At 35.7% G+C, this 9875-nt stretch overlaps 1 long non-coding RNA gene across 10 annotated transcripts; it reads right to left on the reverse strand.

Moving 5' to 3' along the window:
• Positions 1-2132: 2132 nt before the first annotated feature.
• Positions 2133-5614, reverse strand: LOC113300369. Of its 10 annotated transcripts, none has more exons than XR_003335767.1 (8): positions 5317-5614; positions 4860-4924; positions 4671-4737; positions 4096-4148; positions 3703-3834; positions 3434-3485; positions 3194-3316; positions 2140-2554 (listed from the first exon to the last, which is right to left on the reverse strand). It is a non-coding gene; the product is annotated as an uncharacterized LOC113300369 (long non-coding RNA). The 10 variants fall into 10 exon arrangements; XR_003335763.1 differs by having other exon boundaries at positions 2141-2554; positions 4867-4924; XR_003335765.1 differs by having other exon boundaries at positions 2134-2554; positions 4096-4737.
• Between the last annotated feature and the right edge of the window lie 4261 nt (positions 5615-9875).

Consider the following 9875-nt stretch of genomic DNA (forward strand, 5'->3'; position numbering starts at 1 on the left):
GTTGGGTTTCTTCTATGGGCGATCAAACTTCATTCACAGACCTTAGTCCCATTTCATTACACTTTATTGAAACCACTGCCTTTGGTAGACTTTTTAAATGGGTCTGCCAAGTTCTTAATTGTTTCAATATAGTTTACTGCAACTACTCCTCTTTTGAGTAATTGTCTTACCATTTGATGTCTAAGACTTGCATGTCTTGACTTTCCATTATAAGTCTTGTTAGAGACATTCTAAATAGTTGCTTGATTATCACAATTAATCAAGACCGCTGGACATGGCTTCTTCCAAAATGGGATTCAACAAGTAAGTTTCTAAGCCATTCCGCCTCCTTACATGCATCGGTTAACGCTATCAATTCTGACAACATTGTTGACTCAGAAATACAGGTTTGCTTCTTGGAACTCCAAGGCACAGCAGCACATCCTAATGTAAATATCCATCCACCAGTCGACTTGGATTTGGATTCTACATTGTTCCAGGTAGCATCACTGTATCCTTCTAATACAGCGGGATAGCCGTTATAATGCAACCCATAGTCAATGGTTCCTTTCAAGTAATCCAAAACTCTTGAAACTGCTTTCCAGTGTTCAACTCCTGGGTTACTTGAGAAACGACATAACAATCCCACGGCATGATATATGTCCGGTCTGGTGCAATGCATAGCATACATAAGACTTCCAACAATACTAGAATACTCAAGTGGTGCATGAGTACGCCCAGTGTTCTTCATTAACTTTATAGTAGGTTCTAAAGGAGTAGGGGCTGGTTTGTCATCAAAATGGCCATACTTCTTGAGAAATTTCTCAATGTAATGAGATTGGGTTAAAACCAACTCATCTCCCTTTCTTAGGATTTTGATTCCCAAGATCACATCAGCCTCCCCTAAGTCCTTCATATCAAAGTTAGAGTTAAGAAACTTCTTTGTTTCTTCCACACGAGATATGTCAGATCCAAAAATAAGCATATCATCAACGTACAAACAGAGAATCACACATCCAGAACTATCATGCTTACTATAGATACATTTATCAGCATCATTTACAACAAAACCATGTGACAAAGCTACTTTGTCAAACTTCTCATGCCATTGCATGGGAGCTTGCTTCAAGCCATAAAGAGATTTTACCAACTTGCAAACCTTCTTTTCTTGGCCTGGCAATATGAAACCTTCGGGTTGTTCCACATATATCTCTTATTCTAAATCACCATTTAGAAATGCGGTTTTGACATCCATTTGATGTATAATTAACTTCTGTGTAGAGGCAAGTGCAATTAAACAACGAATAGATGAGATTCGAGCAACAGGAGCATATGTATCAAAATAGTCAATTCCATGTCGTTGTTTATAACCCTTAGAAACTAGTCTGGCTTTGAACTTATCAATGGAACCGTCTGCATTCATTTTTCTCTTGAATACCCATTTACATCCTATAGGCTTTATGCCAGGAGGTAAATCAAAATATATCCAAGTACCATTAGACAAAACTGAATGCTTTTCATCATTGATAGACTCTTTCCATAAAATAGCATCTCTGGAACTCATTGCCTCAGCATACGTTTTAGGGTCATCATCAACATGCATTACATATCTAGTCATACTAAGAATTTCATTTTTACTACCTTCTACAAGATATTGTACCCATTCTGGACCAAAGCTTTTCGCTTTCCTTGCTCTCTTACTTCTTCTCACTAGTCCAAAAAGGGCTATAAATGACGAACAAAGTTTGTTATAAAACATGATTTATCACGGTTTTCATCTGTTATTCGAACCGTTATTTATTTGGTGTGACTCTTTATAAATGACAAATAAAGAACGTTACTAAGTATGAAGAATAAAAAATGGGACTTTAAAACAGAATATGTTATTTAGAATCACGGTATTCATATGTTAAATACAATGACTGGTGATGTCCGCCATAAGAGATGCGCTAAGTACCACCGTTATTGGTTGTTAAATACAATAACGGCTAATTCAGATTTTGGTATTCAGACCTTGTGGATCTGAAATCATTCAGATTTGGATTTGATCTAAAACTGACTTTGGTTCAACTAAATCTAGAGACATATAACAAAATTCTGATATCAACTGAATTTGAAACAGCTTGACATTAAATTTATATTAATTACCTTAAATAACATTCTAGAAATCAAATCTCCGAATGCAAATTGCAAGATAAATTCTAGCTAAAACTGAATTCAATCTACCATCACTTCACCAACACGGATTTGGTCACTCTTCTACAAGAGTTACATAAGCTTTTGGCCACTTAATCATCTCACCTCTTGAAACATCTCCATGTACATCACCTCTATCGCACAACATGGCACTTGCATCTATAATTTCTTGAATCACGCAATCTCCAGTGCTAGTTCTTGTCTTTTCGCATCCAACTTTGCTTTAAGGCTTCGCTTTTCTGCCTCGTTCTTATCTTCCAGCAACTTCATCGCTTATGAACATAAATTCTGCCAAGTCTTTCGCCATTATCATCACTTATGTGCTGTAGTGCGTGTCTTCATGATAAAACTGTCTCTCCCATGTTTTCTCAATATAATCCTGGAAGAGAAAAAACAAGGAAAGATATAGCTTAAGATAAAGCACAACATACACGATACACAAGAGCTAAGTTAATAGAAGAAATTTGCAGCGACAACATTTCAAAGATTAGAATTTCAAATTTCAGTATTTATAAGAAGCACCAGGAAATCAATGTCTTACAGCATGAGAAAACAAGGAGACTAAAATGGTGATTATAATTGTGCTTCGAGGTTAAGAATATCAAAGGAATCAACAGTATGATAAGTAGATCGGAAAATAGTATGGTTCCGAAAAAAAAGGTAAATGAAAGTTATATAATATATATGCATCAGGACATGCCGTAATCCCTTAGGAATGGACACCCTTGAGACCCCCGTAAGTTGTACGATGCTCTTTAAACGAACTAGCTATCCTGAAATGATGGTGGTGGCAGTCCATTTTGATAGTAGAGATATAGTATATAATAAATGCATCAAATACGAACGTTGCAGCTGTGGACAAAGAAACTTCAGCATAACTGGTATACTGCTAAAAAGAGCAAAACGTACATCACTAGAGTGCAAATAATACTTTCAATCTACAGAGTTTTCCAACTAAAATCTACAGCTCTCTAAAAAAATGAAGTAGCAAGAAATGCTACAGAATTCTAATGCTAACCTCTTCCTTCACATGATCAGAAGTCAAAGCTGCAGTTCCCACACCAGATGTATATTGGACAAGCATACGATCTCCCAAACGACAACCTAGGAAGAAGAACGAGCTGCCAATTGTTGCAATACCCTGTAGAATCAACAAATAAATTGGTTAGTCAGATACTATTGCTGTAGAGGAGAAATGGAGAATAGCAGAAAGTCGTCGATATGAGAAAAAAGAAAAATAGTTAAAGATGCAGCCAACCGGAGTCAAAACTGAAGCTCAAAATTTTGAAAGTTCCAGCCTTTGCAGAATCCTGAACAAGGAAAATACAAACACGCTCATTAACCACAACTCTACATATACATGCATGCCACATTAATATGCGAGCACAAATATTTATTTAAATATTGAAAGTTGAAGGTGTTGCCAGGGGAACATGCATAATCCTTAACAGACAATTCGTGCCCATACTTCAGTTCATAGTGACTTTTGATTTAAGGTAATCTATGAACAACTCCACAGAAACATACCGTCCAACGGAAACCAATGTGAGCAATAGTAGTTCTCCTGTTTTGATCGAAAACATGGCCACCTCAGGCAATAACCATGTCGTGTTGGTTGCATCAAGCTCCACACAAAAACTTGATCAAGGCAATTATTGACTGAAACGAAACAATTATAGGATCTCCAGTTAGTAGGCTCGAAACAATCTCTTAATTTACTCACGAAAGTGCACTCAGCATGTTAAAGATACATTGTGGGATATTAATCATGCGATTATTGAGGCCAAGCTAAAAGAAGAATACTACAGCTCTTTCACTTCCATTCTAATAAATGCTAATCATCTTAGCATGCAAATAGCCACTTTCTGAAATACAAAACACTAAGTAGATCATAATCCTTCATAAGAAATGGAAGAAAACCTTATATCAGCAGGAACAACAAAATGGTTCAAGGCAATGGCACAAGACGTCAACTACAAGCAGGAAAAAAAAATGTAAAACAATTACATATTGATCTGACATGTACAAATACATGTAGGTCTGGCAAAGTAAAACTTCTTGCAGCCACTAACAAAACAATCAATGAACTCCAGCAAACCAGGTAACAACTTATTTGACTGTGATAGTGTATGGAATTTGCACTAATTACAAGAACTCCACCAATTTCAGAGGGCACTGCAAGAAGTTTGTACGCATCATGTGGAAGATTCTTCCAAAAATGGGAAACGACAAACAAGATTGAGGCAGTAATTATTTGTTATATGCTTCCGCCATATAATGGAGGGAGACTTGATCATGAAACTTCAGTCTTAAGTGTAATAATCCAACAACTGAATAAGTAACGACATAATTTGCCAACTTCATCCTTCTCTTAATTAAGTTGCAAAACGTGTACTCCTACACTCCCTTAATATAATTTGTGGCTAGCAAGTTTTCACATTATAATATAGCCATTAAGGTAAGCCAACTAAACTACGGATAGAAACAACGTTTACCCAAGTGTTGGTTGTCTGATAAGTTAATATAGTTAGGCGTACTGTTAGATATTGCAATTGTTTCCATCTGCAATACAACAATAGACAAGACGAATAAGAAACCTCTGATAGATAACATGAGGATCAACGCAAAAAAATTACAAAACAACAACAATGTACATCTGAATGAACATATGACAGAGATATCACCCCTTACTAGCAAACTAAGAAACCTATCACCAGTTCTGAAAACCAGCAAACTCAATCCAAGAAACCTATCACCAGTTCAAAAAAACAAAGAAACAAAATGAAGTTCTTATCAACAATCTGTCAATAACAAACAAGAAATTAAAATCTTCAAAATAAAATGATGAAAAAAGAAGAAACCTCTTTAAATGGAATAACTAAGCCAAAAAAATTCCCAAGCACACAACAACAACATAAGAATAACAAAAGCAAAACGAACGAGTTTTATATCCTGGTTTCTTCATACAACTGATTTTAGATCTGAAGAAGAAGATAACCCTTTTCTCAACACCCAACTATAAACCGATTAGCTCTAATCTATTGACAAATATAAAAAAAAATAACCATTTTTCAAATAACAAACCCTAATATAAATAAACCTTAAGAGATCGAAATAAAATTAAAGGTTTCATGAAATCACCTTGGCAAATAAACAATCTCTAGCAGAAAGAGAAGATGCGAGTAGCTGTGAATAGATAGGAGAGGAAGAATCTGAGAGAGATGCAGAAGGAACCCCTACTCATCAGAGAGAGTAAAAATCATTCTCTGTTGGAGGCCTTTGTTATAGAACAGATTCAAGGGGAATTAAGATTCGAAAACTTTAAGTGATTTGGAGCGAAAAGTAAGAGGGAGCGAAAAAATTTGGTGAAAATTTGGGAGCGGTAGATAGAAAACGAGGGGGGAATTTTGGAGCTCGATTTTGAGTTAAATTTTCAACCTAAATCAACTCATACTTGTGGGGGTTATGGAAAAACAATAGCCGGGTTACAGATATACGGTTAATATGGTGCAGTGATCGGTGGGTCGGTGCTTAGCCATGTTCAGATTTACATAAACATGGCATTATAGGTGGCTAGTTACTTTGCGCACCCAATGGAAAATTAGTGATGGGCGTATAAAATATTTGAAGGATTTATTCTGTTATTCAGTGGTTCATCGTTAAATCACACACCTAGTAAATTATCACGTTTGAGAATAACGGTTTTTTTATGTTAAATGATGGGTCCCACTATTTTTCACATTATATGACGGAATTTGTTTGTATTATCTTATTCACGTAATTAATCTGTGATTTAAAAGCGTGATTAACAGCCCTTTCTGGACTAGTGTCTAGGTTCGATATCTTCTATACTTTCAGAAATATCTTCTATACTTTCAGAAATATCTTCTATGTTAGGAGCAGAATGTTCATCATTGTTATTAGTCTCTATATATTCTAGACTAGGTAACAATGAGTTTTCTATGGGTTGCATTTGGGAACTATTCCTATTCAAGTTCTCAAAAAATTGCACATCTACAGATTCTATAATCTCAAAAGTGTCAAGGATTAAAAATCTGTAAGTAATATTGTTAAGTGAATAACCTACAAAAGCACATTTTTGCGCCCTATTTCCTAACTTAGGTATTTTAGGATCAGGCTTCCTAACATATGCTAAGCAACCCCAAACTTTAAGTCTTCTCAAATTTGGTTTCCTATTAAACCACAATTCATAGGGAGAAACATTCTTCTTTTTCAAAGGAATTCTATTCAAATATAGCATGCAGATAACATAGCTTCACCCCACAAGGAATTAGGCAAATTAGAACTAATAAGCATAGCATTAACCATCTCAACCAACAATCTATTTTTCCTTTCCGCAATACCATTTTGTTGAGGTGTATAAGGTGCAGTAAATTAATGAATTAAACCATGATCTTGACAAAACAATTTAAATTCATTAGGAAAATATACACCACCACGATCAGAATGTAAAATTTTAATTTTCTGTCCTAATTGTGTCTCTACTTCTGCTTTGTATATTTTGAACATATCAAAGACTTCATCCTTAGATTTCATCAAGTAAGTATAAGCATATCTAGTGCAATCATCAATAAAAGTAACATAGTATTTTTTTCCACCACGAGTCACATGATTTTTTAAATCACCAACATCACTATGTACTAATTCAAGCAAGGAAGAATTTCTAACTACAGACTTAAAGGAAATTCTATGTATTTTTGCTTGCACACATATTTCACACTTAGAGATATTATCAAAATTGCAATCAGAAATTAATCCTAATTTTCTCATGTTTTTAAGGGAACCATAATTCACATGTCCTAATCTACCATGCCATAGATCAACGGAGTCAATAGTATAAGCAGAACCATTATTTATTAAATTAAGCTTAATCATCCTATTATAAGCATATCCTTGTCCAACAAATACACCATTTTTGGACAGTACAAACTTATTAGACTCATAAGTCGTCTTGAATCCGGCCTTCATAACGAGGTCTCCATAAACAAGGTTTTTCACAATGTCAGGGACATGTAATACATTAGTAAGAGTAACAGTCTTTCCCGAAGTAAAGGAGAGATCAATAGTGCCTTTTCCAATCACTTTGCTGTGTAAGTTGTTTGCAGAGACAACTTCGCTTCCTTCGCCAGTAACCGATTCATATGTCTTGTAAAGATGTTGTCTTTACAGATATGGACAGTTGAACCATTGTCGTACCTCCATCCACTCTCATTGTTAGAAACGGCGTTGGAGGCTTGCACTACAATAACAAGTTTGTCATCGACCATATTTTCCTCTTTTTTCTGTCCTTGTTGTTTCTTTTTGAGACGACAGTCACGAGCAATATGGCCGGGTTTATCACAGAAGAAGCAAGGACCCTTCTTCTTACTCTTCTTGTTGGGATGTTGCTTCTTAAACTGAGTATTATTATTAGGTTTCAAAGCATTTGGTGTCTTAGAAAAATCTACACTTTTAACCTTAGAATGATCCTCATTTTGCTGACTATCCTTAATTTCTCGTTTACGAGAGTCCTCTTCTATACGAGAGTTTATAGTTTACGAGAGTCTCGGCATGCTTAAGTTTCTTCTTATATCCATTCCAAGAAGGAGGAAGACGAGAAATAATGACTCCGACAATAAAGGCAGAAACAAGTTCAATTCCAGCATCCTTAAGATGATTAACAATGACTAAAAGTTCACTGACCTGGGAAATAATTGACTTAATGTCAACCATTTTAAAATCCATGAAGTTGCAAATCAGGAATTTCTTGTTGCTTGCTTCAGAAATCTTGTATTTGTTTTCAAGCGTAGTCCATAATTCCTTTGCAGACGAAATACTTCGATGGGCATTGTAAACACTAGTTCCAAGGGCGTTCAAGATATGACCACGACACATAAAATCATCTTCCTGACGCTTCTTTCTTCTGGCCTTCAAATCATCAGTGTCTTTGTCTGATGGTGCAGGAATTTCATCCAAACCGTCTTCAAGTATGTACCACAACTTGATGGTGATTAGGAAAAATTTCACAGTCTCTTGCCAATGAGTAAAATTATCACCATCAAAACGTTCCAATCGAGTTAGGGTTTGGTTCATCACTTGCAGAGATTGATCAGTTACATTCGAATTTGAAGATTCACCCTCCATTGTCAGAAACTTATTGTCTAAAACTGTTGGAAATTTTGGGTTCAACAAGAGGATGAAAACAGAAACAGAAAATGGTGTACCCCTGACTTCAAGGCTCTTTCGATTCTTTTAGACAATAATTCGACCTTTCCCAATAAATTTGGCGAGTACAAGCGGTCTCTCGAATTATGCCTTCAGGATTCAATGAAGCCCTAACACCGTAATCGAATTCAAGGATTGTACTTCCTTGACCCGACCAAGAATCACACTGTATAAGGTTCTGATGATGCTTTTTAGAGAAGAAGAAAACATATTGTTTTTGATGTGTTGGAATGGGAGAACATCTTCGCTACTTATAGTGATATTCATCCCTGTTGGTAGTGTCGTTTCATCACAAACAGACGCTTCCAAAAGCCATTAATGGTGGCTTATGAGAAGAGACGCGTCTGTTCAATTTTGAATGGAAACTTCTAGATTTGACAAGACCGTATAACTCTGTGTAGTGGCAAACCTTGAAAATATCCAACATTCTCCCCCTATTTTCAAAAAATGAGAAAAACACAAAAACACAAAAAAAAAAAAAATTAAATCAGAGTGGCTGCATCACTAAAGTGACTGCCTACGTACCCGAGTGGGATCAAGCCAACGTAGTTCACGCTTAGTTTTGGAAATAAGCATCATCGTTGAAACCAATACATAAATGATAGGTATCTTTTGGATTTGAACCTTCACTTAGTGTAAGAAATTCAAAGCCTTATCGAGGTTCAGTGGTGAAACTAGTCTTGAACCAAGTACCCTAATGATAAAACCGGAATTTCAACACATATTGATTTCTGAGAACAGTGTGTTCTGTAGCTCGCACATTAATGTCCATGTGCTTGAATCCTGGATTCATGAGTCTTCTTTAGAGAACGGTCTTCTTCTCTTAGGAAACGGCCTGATTTTCATACTCATATAGGTAACTCTCAAAGGTATTTCTGCGAGACACCTTGTGATAAAAGTTAGAGTTATTAAGGATTTCTTATTCTCTCTGTTTTCTTCTTCTCTAAAAAGCATCATCAGAACCTTATACAGTGTGATTCTTGGTCGGGTCAAGGAAGTACAATCCTTGAATTCGATTACGGTGTTAGGGATTCATTGAATCCCGAAGGCATAATTCGAGAGACCGTTTGTACTCGCCAAATTTATTGGGAAAGGTCGGATTATTGTCTAAAAGAATCGAAAGAGCCTTGAAGTCAGGGGTACACCATTTTCTGTTTCTGTTTTCATCCTCTTGTTAAACCCAAAATTTCCAACACAAAGATCCTAATTTCTGGGTCAAACATCGAATACACTTCATGCTAATCTAGGATACACAATTATCAATTGAAAACACGTTGGAATTCATAATTGTATACGGAAAACAAACAAAAAATTTGGTGTAAATCACAAGAAATGATTAAGAAGAAATACAATCAGGATTTGACTACATAAAAACTTCTTCACTTTGTTTCCAGTTTTTCATTCTCTAAAGGAACCTATGTATTATGAAGGACATAAGAAACACAAGACAAAGAAAGCAAAGCTACTGAAATATT

This window comes from Papaver somniferum, chromosome 7 (assembly GCF_003573695.1).
Source record: "Papaver somniferum cultivar HN1 chromosome 7, ASM357369v1, whole genome shotgun sequence".
NCBI classification, from domain to species: Eukaryota; Viridiplantae; Streptophyta; class Magnoliopsida; order Ranunculales; family Papaveraceae; genus Papaver; species Papaver somniferum.